At 39.1% G+C, this 13623-nt stretch overlaps 1 long non-coding RNA gene across 2 annotated transcripts; it reads right to left on the reverse strand.

Moving 5' to 3' along the window:
- Nucleotides 1-979: 979 nt before the first annotated feature.
- Nucleotides 980-3820, reverse strand: LOC110895588. Of its 2 annotated transcripts, none has more exons than XR_002567256.2 (5): nt 3231-3820; nt 2963-3148; nt 2817-2875; nt 2313-2390; nt 980-1389 (listed from the first exon to the last, which is right to left on the reverse strand). It is a non-coding gene; the product is annotated as an uncharacterized LOC110895588 (long non-coding RNA). The 2 variants fall into 2 exon arrangements; XR_002567255.2 differs by having other exon boundaries at nt 3224-3816.
- Nucleotides 3821-13623: the final 9803 nt, after the last annotated feature.

Raw genomic sequence — 13623 nt, forward strand, 5'->3', positions numbered from 1 at the left:
ATTTTTTTGTGCTATATTTTTTTTGTACATTTTTTGTACATTTTTTGTGCTATATTTTTTGTACTAGATTTTTTTGCTATATTTTTTTGTACTAGATTTTTTTGTTGTATTTTTTAAAAACAAAAGGGGTGTCACATGTCATTTTCACTCATATTTATACGAACCAAAATGTCCTTTATTCCTACATATTAAGAGTGTCATATGTTATTATCACACTTATTCTTATGCTACTTAGGCAAAATCCATTTTTAGTGGATCATTCCCTTATTAGATATACAACCCTAAATAAATGGTTGGGCCAAGTGGGACTTAGATGGTTCACGTGCTGCACGTGATGGAACAAGTTTTTTTTTAAAACGGCGGGAATTCTATGATTATAGAACACGGGCCAGCAAGCTGTAAAACCCAAAAGTACAAATACAATGAAACAAAAACGACGAAAAACAGAAAAATAAGTACAAATACAAGATTACTTGATTACATCTCTGATGTTGAAATCCTTCCACCTATCCCAAACCAGATTTTTTAGCTTTGATCTCTCTTTAATCCACAAAAACGACATCTCTTTTACTTCATCAACTATTCTTCCTGTCGAACCTTTATATCCGTTGAAAACCCAATCATTCCTCGATTTCCATATCTGCCAAAATGTTGTCATCACAATTGCCATTATTATGATGACAACATTTTGGCAGATATGGAAATCGAGGAATGATTGGGTATTATACACGTGATGGAACAAGTGGCTTCCCAAAAGGTATTATACACGTAGCTAGACCATTCATACGGGAGCATAATACGAGTCAGCTAAAAATAAATCAGAGAAAAAAAAAGAAATGATGATAAAATAACATATTTTACTGAATATTTAAATAGAAATAATAATATAAAAATATTTTCTCAATTCGAATGTAAGTGTTCAAAAAAGTATTTTCCGAGTTACAAAAATCCTTTCAAAAACTAATTTCAAAGTGTACGCTTGTTGAAAATAAAATAGGATACATTTGAAATGGAGGTGAAGTGGGGTTGTGGGCACGCTACAAGGAAATGGGTCAAAAAAATGTTTATTTGAAAACTTAATGGTATTTTACTGGGAACATGGGATAGGACAAAACTTCTAAATTAGAACTAACTAGAAAAGTAACTCGCCGCGATGCGGCGGATATTCACTTAATAACTCTGGTCCTGTGCTACTGCCCCTGGCACATTTGATGCATGCCCCGAAGGGTTGGTGGTAGGGCCTTATTATACTTCTGGATCTCGACCAATAAGCCAGTTGCCAGATGGCGTTATTGCTTCTCCAACATAAGGTAATCCGGGAGCGTTTTCTTCCTTAAGTTTCTTGCGAGGCGGACAAGCTCTGTCTACATGAATATGATTTCCACCCACCTAGAGAACAGAACACAACGCTTCAAATTATGAAATTTCTCAGAATATAGTTACATGTTATATGCTGATAAGCCAAACTATATATGAAATTACGTAATATTCTGGAAGATTTGATGTTTTATGGTGGCATTAGTGCAATACAGAAACCAGAAACAATCTCTATTTTCATGTTATTATCAATTACTAAACTATAAATTGTTCTATACAAAATTGATAGCTAATCAAAACATAGTTGTCAAAAGCGCAAAGCACGCGCCTAGGCGCAAAAATGAGTTTTTTTTTTTGAAAAAAACGGTGGTCAGGCGCGCGCCTAGGCGCAGTTTAAAAGTTTTAGAAAAACACAGCACCAGTTCAACCAAAGTCTAGTTCAAAAACTCATTTTTTGCACCCCACCCTGCGCGCGGGTAGGACTTGTGGTAAAACATGTCATAAAGCTATAATGGAGTAGTAAAGGCTTTACCTTATAAACAACCGCTCACTTTGTTCCCACACTAATGTGGGACAAAGTATTTACCACCTTTTGCGACTTTCACTCACACATCCAAAACTTCCAACATATAAGGTTTTATTTTATTTTATATGTGGAATCTTATTTATTTTCAACGCATAACATATTTTTTATATTTTTTCCTCTATGTGCGCTTTTCTTAAAAAAAGCCCACGCTTTTTTGCGCCTAGGCTCCGGGCGAGGCCGATGCGCCGCGCCTGTGCCTTGCGTCATTGACAACATAGAATCAAAATATTGAGAATTTTGCGCCTTGCGCCGATTCGCCTGCGCCTGCGCCACGCTTACTGTCACAAACTGTAATCTTCTGAAAAATCAAATTATATTCATATGCATGCTCTCAAGGTATAGCCAAAGTTCATACTAATAATGTGCAAAATCTGGAAAAAAATATTAACCTTTTAAGAAAGCAACTTACAACTGCCATGTTATATTGTTATGTGACAAAGAAGCTTGGGCAGAATCTTTGGTCTTGAAAACAATGTATGAATTAACCCTGCATTCACCAACCCATTTACATTTAGTTAACAATAATAAAAATTTGTAACCAAATTGTAATCTTATGCCCCCTCCACAACATGCACGTATAGTCTTGGTTTTAAAAAAAAGCATGAAGAGATCCAATGCATTTAGGCCCTAAAATCCAAAACACGAGGGGTTGCTCTATATACAACCAAAAGTCGCATATCTATCTCTTTTATGTATCAGCCTTTTAATCAAGTAAACCGTTCATAATCCCTTCACAATCCTATCGTTCATTTTTACATAACAGCCTTTTCTAGACCCTATATTTGACTAGTTTTGACCCGCATGTACATGAAGCATCGCCTCGAGCCTCAGGCTCAACTTTTATCATCAAGCATACAACTTTATAAACACTATAAATTTTAAATAAGAAATCTGATCTATCTATTCATATAACCTGTCAACAGCATCATTGATTTTCTTCTTGATCACAGCACCCTTTCTTGGAGTTTTATCCTGTAAAAAAAACAAATCAAACCAATAAACTACACATTTTACATCATCTAAACTACTGTAAATTCAAACATATTAAAAAAAACTCACATCTAATAAAGGAGTAGATCAAATTCGAACGGATTCTATCTCTCCAAACTGACTAAACTCTTTCAACAATGCCTTCTTCTTCACCTTCAAAGGCAGATTCCCAACAAACACGGTTCTTGAAAGCTTCTCTTCATCATCAAATCCCTCTTTCAAAACATCCAGCCCCTTCCTCTTCTCCCCAATATACTAAAAGAAAAAAAACTAAAGACATGATCAAAAAACTAAAGCATATTGTATTGTTTGCTAATCAATCCGTGGTACCTGGTACCTCTGAAGCACGATCTTCGGATCATTAGAGACTTTGAAATCGAGCTCAAACCATCGTTGGATCTTGGGATACAACAGCGAACTCGAAACGGTGGAACGGTCTGCGATGGCGGTGACCTACGGCTGAGTCATGAACTGTTAATTCCGGCTGTGTGTTTCAAAACCCCCAAACTGGACAACCAGATTGCAGACGTCCTCAACACCTTCACTATCTGGTTTCAAAAATCCCAAACTGGAACCCTAGTGCATCGCTGCCAATCTGGTTGTCGGAGTCGTCGCCATCATCACCTTGATCCGGTTGGGGTGATCGGCTTCCTCTTCCTTTCATCGGTTTCTCTCTCACGTCGTTCTCTCTCATTCTGTCTTTCTCTCTCTAAATGTGTGTTTATGAGTTTAGGGTAAATTGAGTAAAAACGAAGAGGAGTCGCCACAACTACGCCGTAGCTCCTCCACCGCAGACGTCGGTTGCTGGCAGCTCTACCCTACCTCTCCGTTCTCTCTCTGCCTCTCTGGAACTCTCAATTTACACACGTATGTGTTTTTGGATAAAGTGAGAAAGTTACAACCACATTAAGCCATAGTACATGACACAATGCACAAAACAAACTTTAAGCTTGAAGTACAACATCTGATGCTTACAAATGTTATAAATTAGAGTGATATATAATGGTACTTTTGGGCTGTTGGACAGTGGGCCTGTTCCCACCCTACCACAGCCTTTCATCCGCCACTGGCTAGGACGTCATGCTCCATAAGTGGTGCACTCAATAATCAAAAAATTGAAAGTTTAAATCATGTATGGTGAAAGTTGTGATGTATTTATCTTAGAAAATCTAATAATTGGTATTAAAAAAGTATTTAGATAGGGATGAGCTTTAAAACTAAATTTTGGTCACACATTTATTTTAAAGCTTATAATGAGCTTTAAAATAAATGTGATAACCTAACATTTACATTAGGTACGTGTTGATCCCAAATGAAGGAGTTAGATTTAAACTATCCGATTAAAGAAACGAAAATGAACATTTTATCGATAAATTAACGTGGATTTCAATAGTGTAAAGATTCTTGAGCAACGATGTTCTATAGATAAAGTTAATAATGTGATGGATAGCTGCATTCTCTATGTAAACATAACAAAATGTTAGTGGTAGTAAAAACCAAAATATATGGTTTGGGAAACTATAGGCCTGTGCTTTTACATCACATTCTCTAATTCTACACCTAAATACCTACATTGGGGTTTGAAACCCTTATCACTTGACTTGATTGATGGGAATTCACCAATATCATTGGTGTCACACCCCCAAAATCCAATCATGCGGAGTATCACCGCTTAGAGGCGTAACATGACCAGGATCGAGCCACCAATCATATTTAACAACGTAATTAAGTAAATAAAACCAACCACAATACAATTGGTGACCAAAGGGAAGTAACCAACTTTAAGTTAACCAAGTTCAAATTAAACAGCGGAAGCATAAAACGTGAAACCAAAACATAAGTTCAATAAGTTCATAAGTTTTAAATGTTTAACACTGGACATAACAGTCCATATCCCACAACGACTTCCTCCTCGTGCAGGCTCCATAAACTTCTAACGACCTGTAAGGCATGTAACAACGAGTCAACAACAAAGTTGAGTGAGTTCACAGTTGGTTGTTTAGTTTTAAGTCATTTCCGAAAACATGGTTTGTCTTTCGTTGGCTTATTTGCCGTGGGGGTTACCCCATAGTTGAAAGTGTGATTAACCAGTTCCTTCTTTATTACCCAAACCATATCCAAAATTTGTGGGGGCTTCCCCATGTGAACCACTAGACCGTTAAGATATCGACAACTGACGAACAATAGTTGTGCCCTACGTCAATGTCTATCATCATTGACAGTTTGCCATAGTCCATTAGTGCACGCCCATCCGAACGGCACGGTGTGAGGTTTGTTAAACCTAATAGCGCTATTAACTAATGACCCGCTGATGTGTGCTAAACAGACTATAAAAATTAACCAAATTAGACTCTCTAAACTAGACACTACAAAGCTTTAATTCTAGACTCAACCTAAAACCACACAATCGGCAAGTGTACCGATCAATGTAGTATAACCTAGGAAGTCCGGATATCGAACCACAGGACTCTATGTATCACGTAACTAGACTCTAATAGACGCTGACATACACGACTTAACTTGTTTAATTGTTTGGAGGGGGGGTTACAGAAAATCTAGGAAATCTAAATTAAACTACTAAATTAAGCTAGAATTAAACTAATACGAAATAAGACTGAGGACCTTCCTTATGTGAGAACGAGACCACCTAGACAAAACTCCTGGATCATTTTTAAGAGATTACCAATTAAATTAACTGCATGAATTATGAAACCGGGATCGTATGATACTAAACCTATTAAGAACCAACTAAGCCCCTCGACCCTTCTCAAGGAGAAACCTGTGGAACTACCTAGGCCGTTAATCCTACCGGTTATTAGACGTCTTCCCAGTTGTCTAATTATTGTGTTAAGTACCCTAATGTGACCTACTCTTTCCCAATCATAGATCTAGGGTAGTTTGGAGTAATTAATTTGACTTGAAAGACTAATAAAATGTCACACCCTAGCTTTGCGAAAGCGTGGTTAATTTTTGGTGTGATTTCTTAATACCATAGCTTAACCAATACAAGCTATATGAAATAAAAACCATGCAAGATCATCCATTAAATTAAGTTTTAAAAACCAAATACAACAACATTGTCTTAGGACGTTGACTCAAGCAACTGAAACTACAACCTGATAACATATATCATTGTTCAGAAAACACAAACATCGACATGAAACAAACACAGTTTAAGGACTGTGACTCGTCTAGGAAAAAGTCACATCCCCTAAACCCGGATGACCTCGGACTCTTATGCAGCGGGAAAACGCAACATACCACGCCAGATCTTTAGTTCCCTGAAATACATGTAAGTTGGAAAAATCAACAATAATGTTGAGCGAGTTCATGTGTAAGTGAGTAATAAAAACCTTTGTATGTATAAAAATCCTGGTATGTAGCAAATAAGGAAAAAGAGATCACCAATGGTTTGCAAGACCATTGATATGTGTGAAGTGCCAGTAGGAAGACTCAAACCTAGCGGATTTATGCGTTGGGCACAAAGTCACCCCGAGGTCCGTTATGCTGGGCCTGGGGCTGGGCTCGCTACACCCAGATAGATCTATCGCTCCTGTCCCTCGGTCCTACCCTGAGGATTAATGGCCTCAAGTTTCCGCCTACCCACTCACATGATCTAAGTAGTAACCCTCCTTACGCTAACCATACCATGTATAAAGTACTCATAAATATAGTAACATGTATTTCACCCCCGCAGTTTAGAAAACTGAAAATAGTTAAGAGAAAAGGGGGACATGAACTCACAGTGGTGCGTCTCTACCAAGTAAATCTCCTGATCAAACAGCTGTGCGACGACCTACACGTACTAACTTCTATTAGACAGACGACCGTGCCTTAGTTTAAGGTTTAATGTCTTTGGGAAATAGTTAGACAACTATTTCGTAATTACACTTAGTAATTATTTAGTAAATATTTTCCTTCCCAAGGATGGGGGTCTTAATACATGTACGTTTCCGTATCTTCGGAATATATTATTAAGTCTCACTTAAAATATATTTTTATTTCTAACTCCAAAATATAAGTATTTTTCTCAAAAATATTATATTTCATTTCACCTAATTTCTCCAAAATAATATTCTTGTTAAAATACACATTTATTAGTATTTTTCCGAGAAATGCGTAAGTTACTTTTAAAGATCGAGTGGTAATAATAATAATTACCGGTGTAACTTAAATAATTATTGTGAAAGCGTTCGTATTATTTTGGAATCGTTACTATTTGGTAATATTATTTTTACCCTAAAAATAATATTTGTATAGTTCACAAAATCATCATAAAAATTCACAAGTGTTGTTATGAAAATATATATACTAAATATATATTTATCAAGTTTTTATTTTGTGAAAATCCCACCTCCGGCACTTAGAAATGTTGTAATAAAAATCGTGGCAAAATTTATATTCTTGAAAACAAGTTAGAAGTATATTCATAACACTTGTAGTGAAAATATTTCCAAGTGTTAGGTTTTTGGAAAAATTTCGCCAGAGTTTCCCCTGTAACTGGAGGTGGCCACGCTTTCAAGCGTATCATTTTCTTTTAAAATTCAAACCAATCAATTTTCTCATTCAACAATAACAATATCCAACCATCAAACTAGTCAAAATGTATATAAATCGCAAAAATTACACGAACTTGTGGTTTGTCCAAAAATATGTAGTAATTTCCATTACTTTTAGTGGATCTTGGTATAAATCAACTCGGTTTCTTGAAAGTCTCGTTTTTAAAGGAATTTCTTCTTTACAACTTCTTGTCGAATTTTACAAAAATAGTTCTTTGTCGAAACTTAGTGTTACATAAGTGTTTTCATACTTGTGTGTTTAAAATCACACTTGTTCATGAAAGATCCGGTTTTAAAATATGTTTTCTTTTGACACTTGGTCCTTTGAAAATACCGTTTGTAGATCCGTAGATCTACTAGTTTAGAACACTATTTCATAAGTAAAATCGTTTTTACACAAGTTCATGTTTAGTGTGTAGTAGTGTTTCATCATTTAACCCTTTTTACACTTAAACATACTCTATGTCACGATCCATGAACATGACTAATCCGGGTTAGATGATGATCTGTGCTACCACAACATAGATCGGCACTAAATAATTACACAAAACAAGTCTTACAAGATTTACACAACCCTTATGCTTTTAACCAACACATTTAACATTTTAGTAAACTTTTAGCATGTCTTTTTGTAAGTTCATGACCTTTAACCGACAAAGTTCGTTTTAACCACTATAGAATAGATCAAGAGTGTGTTTAAAGTCACTTACTACTAGCTCGAGGCTAGGGAAGAAACTAGTCGAAAAACGCGTGGATAAAAGCAATGAGGTGAGGTCTTTCACGATCCGAATGCTCCAAGCTTCCTTGTATGAGATCCTTGACACTTGTAGACACTTGGAAATGCAAGATCAAAATCGAAAAGTGGTTGGATGCTTGAGGGTGATCTCAGCCGAAAGTTCAAGGAGAGGGAGAGAGTGTTTTGTTGTGATGTTGTGTGTTGAATGCATATGATGGTTTAAGGTTTCTACTTATAGACAAATCTCTCCATCATTAACCAATGGATGCTATGTCCACTTGATATGGGACAAGAGTGATTAGTTTAATCAAAAATAGGACAAGGGTGTCCCTTGGGGACCGAATTCGGTTAGAGGGGGGGTCCTTAGTTAGATTCCAACTAATAGTTAGGATTTAGTTAAGTTAAGTTGGAGGTTAACTCGGTTACTAGCGTATAGTGCATTATAGCGGGTGTTAGGGTATTCGGGGACCCTAACTAGTTCAAAAAAAAGAGAAACAATGTTGTTGGCAATATTTTTATGTTCCGGGTAAAGTCCGGTTGTTCGGTCGGATAGTGATCCGTTAAAGTGCTTAACAAAGCTTTAAAGTGTCGTTAATACTATTTTTAGTGACACAACTTATTCCCGACACTTTGGAAAGTGTCTAGTAATATTTTTCTCATGTTTTGGCACTTTATTAGTTAGCTAGATGCTGAATTTTTAATTAAAGTGCTGAATTTTGTACTTAAAGTACGTTTTAGGCACATCCGGTCACTATAACTTATACCTAGTGACGCAGTTCTACAACCCTTATATCCCCACACTCTCTACTAGTGTAGTAAACTATCTCGGGCTCAAACAGGCCTTAGAGGCAGTGTCTGCCTGATGCTGGCTATATCAGCATGTTTAATAGGTTATCCGTTCATAGTGCTACTGTGCTTTCGTGCATCAAGGTTGTCACTAGAGTTCAGTATGTAATAATAGAGTGACAGCAAATAGAGTATGATGCAAGTATGTATATGTATCAGTATTCAGGTAGCAGTTTATCCATAATTTCAATCAAGCACGGCAATTAAGCAGTAATTAAGCATTAATTAAGTCGTACGGATACCTGATTTAGTGAGGGTTGTCACATTCTCCCCCGTTAGAAAAATTTCGTCCCGAAATTTTAAGTTCTGCTTCTAGAAGCAGGGTTCTTGGGAAATAAGTGGGGGTATTTCTCTTTCATCCGGTCCTCACGCTCCCAGGTGTATTCAGGACCATGTCTGGCATTCCAACGAACCTTGACGAGCTTGACACTGCTCCAGCGGGTTTTGTTCACTTTCTAATCCGTAACCTCAACAGGTTCTTCAACAAAATGGAGCGTGTCGTCAACTTGAATCTCGTCGGTGGGAATGACAACGGTATCTTGAGTTGGACTTTTCTTCAAACTTGATACATGAAATGTATCGTGAACGCCATTCGGTTCAGCAGGTAAGTCCAGCTTGTATGCTACTAACCCAATTCTTTCCAAAATTCTGACCGGGCCAATATACCGCGGATTCAACTTTCCACAATTTCCGAAGCGTGCCACACCCTTCCAAGGTGATACTTTCAACAAAACCATAACACCTACCTCAAATTCTAGAGGTTTCCTTCTTCGGTCCGCATAACATTTCTGACGATCACGAGCCGCCTTGATGTGATCTCGAATCTGTGCAACCTTGTCTGTGGTTCCCTGGACCATATCAGGACCAACCAATTGTCTATCACCTGCATCAGACCAACAAAGCGGTGATCTGCACTTGCGGCCATATAGAGCTTCAAATGGCGCGGCACCAATACTGGTGTGGTAGCTGTTGTTGTATGAAAATTCGACCAATGGCAAATGCTTATCCCAGCTACCTCCCAAATCCATAACACATGCTCTCAGCATATCTTCCAAAGTCTGTATCGTCCGTTCGCTTTGTCCGTCGGTCTATGGGTGAAATGCAGTGCTCAGATTCAATTGTGAGCCAAAAGCTTCTTGGAAGGATTGCCAAATCCTTGATACGAACCTTCCGTCTCTATCAGAGATGATCAAGAGCGGTACTCCATGGCGCGTAACCATTTCTCTCATATAAATTTCAGCCAACTTGCTCGTATTATCCTTCTCCCTGATAGGTAAGAAGTGCGCAAACTTCGTTAATCGGTCCACTATTACCCAAATAGTGTCATGACCTCTTGGCGTTCTTGGCAACTTTGTAATAAAATCCATGGAGATTTGTCCCCATTTCCACTTGGGAATCTCAGGTTGTTGCAGAAGTCCTGAGAGCTTCTGGTATTCTGCTTTCACTTTAGCGCACGTTAAACATTTGCTCACATATACAGCAACATCGCCTTTCATCCTAGGCCACCAGTAGTAATCCTTAAGATCTTGGTACATCTTATCCGCTCCTGGATGGATAGAGTACCGTGATTTGTGAGCTTCATCAAAGATAATTTTCCTCAAACCACCAAATAGAGGAACCCAAATCCTTCTCTCAAAACATAACGTTCCTTCCTCGTTTGGCACCAATTGCTTCTCCATCCCACGGAGATATTCTTCTTCAAGGTTTCTTTCCTCAAGTGCTTCTTTCTGCGCGGCACGAATGCGTAAGGAAAGATCGGTTTGGATAATCATCCCCAGAGCCCTAACCCTTATGGGCTTGATCATTTCCTTTCGACTTAGGGCGTCGGCGACCACATTCACCTTCCCTGGATGATACTTTATCTTGCAGTCGTAATCGTTCAACAACTCAACCCATCGTCTTTGTCTCATATTCAACTCCTTCTGATTGAATATGTGTTGTAGGCTCTTGTGATCTGTGAAGATTGTACTTTTCGTACCATAAAGGTAGTGTCTCCAGATCTTTAATGCAAATACCACTGCGCCAAGTTCCAAGTCATGTGTGGTATAGTTCCTTTCGTGCACTTTCAGCTGTCGTGACGCGTAAGCAATAACCTTCTGGCGTTGCATCAACACGCAACCTAATCCTTGACGCGAGGCGTCACAGTATACCACGAAATCGCCAGTACCTTCCGGTAGTGCTAAGATTGGCGCATTGCAGAGCTTATCTTTCAATATCTGGAACGCTTCCTCCTGTTTGATTTCCCAATCAAACTTCTTATCTTTCTGCGTGAGGAGCGTCAATGGTTGAGCGATTTTCGAAAAATCCTCAATGAACCTTCGATAGTAGCCAGCCAAACCCAAGAATTGTCGAATTTCGGTTGGCGTCTTTGGCGTTTCCCAATTCTTGATCGCTTCGATCTTGGTGGGATCCACGTGGATTCCATCTCCATTTACCACGTGCCCAAGAAATTGGACTTCACGTAGCCAAAACTTGCACTTAGAGAATTTGGCATACTCTTCAGCAACTCCAAAATAGCTCTTAGATGCTGTTCATGCTCAGCCTTCGTCTTTGAATAAATCAAAATGTCGTCGATAAACACAATCACGAACTTATCCAAGTATGGCTTGCAAACTCTATTCATCAGGTCCATGAAAACTGCAGGCACGTTTGTCAACCCAAACGGCATAACTAGGAACTCGTAGTGTCCATAACGAGTTCTGAAAGCTGTCTTAGGGATACTCTCCTCTTGTATCCTTAGCTGATGGTACCCAGATCGTAAATCGATCTTTGAGTAAAAGCTTGAACCTTGCAGTTGGTCAAATAGATCATCGATCCTTGGCAGAGGGTATCTATTCTTGTTTGTTAACTTATTCAACTCCCGGTAGTCGATACACATTCGAAAACTACCGTCTTTCTTCTTGACAAACAAGACCGGAGCTCCCCAAGGCGAGAAGCTTGGTCGGATAAATCCTTTGTCTAACAACTCTTGAAGTTGTGTCGACAGTTCTTGCATCCCAGACGGTGCAAGTCTATAAGGTGCCCTAGCTACGGGCGCGGCGCCTGGAACTAAGTCAATGTGAAATTTCACTTGCCTTTGGGGTGGCAATCCTGGCAAGTCGTCAGGAAAGACTTCAGGATATTCCCTCACGATAGGGATGTCTTCGTTTTTCGGCTCAGCAGCTTTCCTTATCCACGATGTGTGCCAGGAAGGCAACACATCCCTTTTGTAAACACTTACGAGCTTTCAGGCAACTGATAATTCTTAAAGGCGTATCACGCTTCTCTCCATGAACCATAATTGTTTCTCCATCTTCGATTGGGATACGAACGACCTTTTCGCGACAAACAAACTCGGCCTTGTTACTCGATAGCCAATCCGTTCCCACTACCACATCAAAGCTTCCCAACTCGACAGGTAGTAAGTCTAGCATAAACCCGTGCCCTCCAAATTCCATTACACATCCTTGGACAACTTCACTGGTCTCAACTAGTTTCCCATTTGTTAATTCGATCGAATATGGGACGTCTAACTTACTAGGCGTCAAACCAAGAATATTCTTAAATTCTAGTGACACGAAGCTATGATCGGTACCAGTATCAAACAAAATAGATGCAAAAGTTTTGGTTGTTAGAGAACGTACCAGTAATCACGCCTGGATCCTGGCATGCTTCACAAACTCCGATGCTGGATGTTCTTTCACGGTCTTGTTTCAACTTCGGGCATTCCCTCTTAAGATGTCCAACGTCCCCACAATGGAAGCATCCTGGCACTCGGCCATTTCCTTTCCCATTTCCACCTTGAGCGTTGTTACTGTTTTCTCCTTGTCTGGGATTCTTCATCCCACAACCATCCTTGTTGTGTCCTTTCCTCCCGCACCTAGGCTTCCGACATCCACATTCATGGTGATACTTACACCCAGCACGTCTTGGTTTAGTTTCTAAGTAAATCTTATCATTGGCTGGTTTGTTGTTAGGGCAATCTTTCTTGAAATGCTCTTTGTCTCCGCAGTCAAAACAACCTCGAATAGATCTTTGTTCATCATTATTCGTTCGGGTATCTTCGGTGAGCTTCCTTTTGTTCTTTCCGGAAGACTCTACCTGAGTCTCCTTGTCAGGGTTTGCAAGTTTTTCTAGTTTAATGGCTTCCGTAACGAGTGCCAAGCCCATCTTACTTGCAGCCATAGTTGTTGGTGGCGTAGATGTTGTCATTAAGCTCAGGACTTGAGGTGCCAGTTCCCAAATGAAATGTCCTAATTTCCTCAATTCTGGTTCCACCAAGTACGGAACGACTCGTGCCAAATCATGAAGTCTTTGCATGTATTCCAACATCTTCGGACCTTCCATTATCAAGCTCAGGAATTCACCTTCCAACCTCTGGGTTTCTGTTTGGGTGCAATACTTCTTACGCATTATTCCTTTCAACTCATCCCAAGTTAACGCGTATGCTGTAGTTAGGCCCATTATTCGAACCTGAAGATTCCACCATAAACGAGCTCCATCTTGAAACAACTCAGAAACGTATGGGACTTGTTGTTCTGACGTACAACCACTCGTTCAAAAGATGGATTCCATACTTTCAATCAATTTCACAAAAGCTATGGCACCCC

This window comes from Helianthus annuus, chromosome 12 (genome assembly GCF_002127325.2).
Source record: "Helianthus annuus cultivar XRQ/B chromosome 12, HanXRQr2.0-SUNRISE, whole genome shotgun sequence".
Classification (NCBI taxonomy): domain Eukaryota; kingdom Viridiplantae; phylum Streptophyta; class Magnoliopsida; order Asterales; family Asteraceae; genus Helianthus; species Helianthus annuus.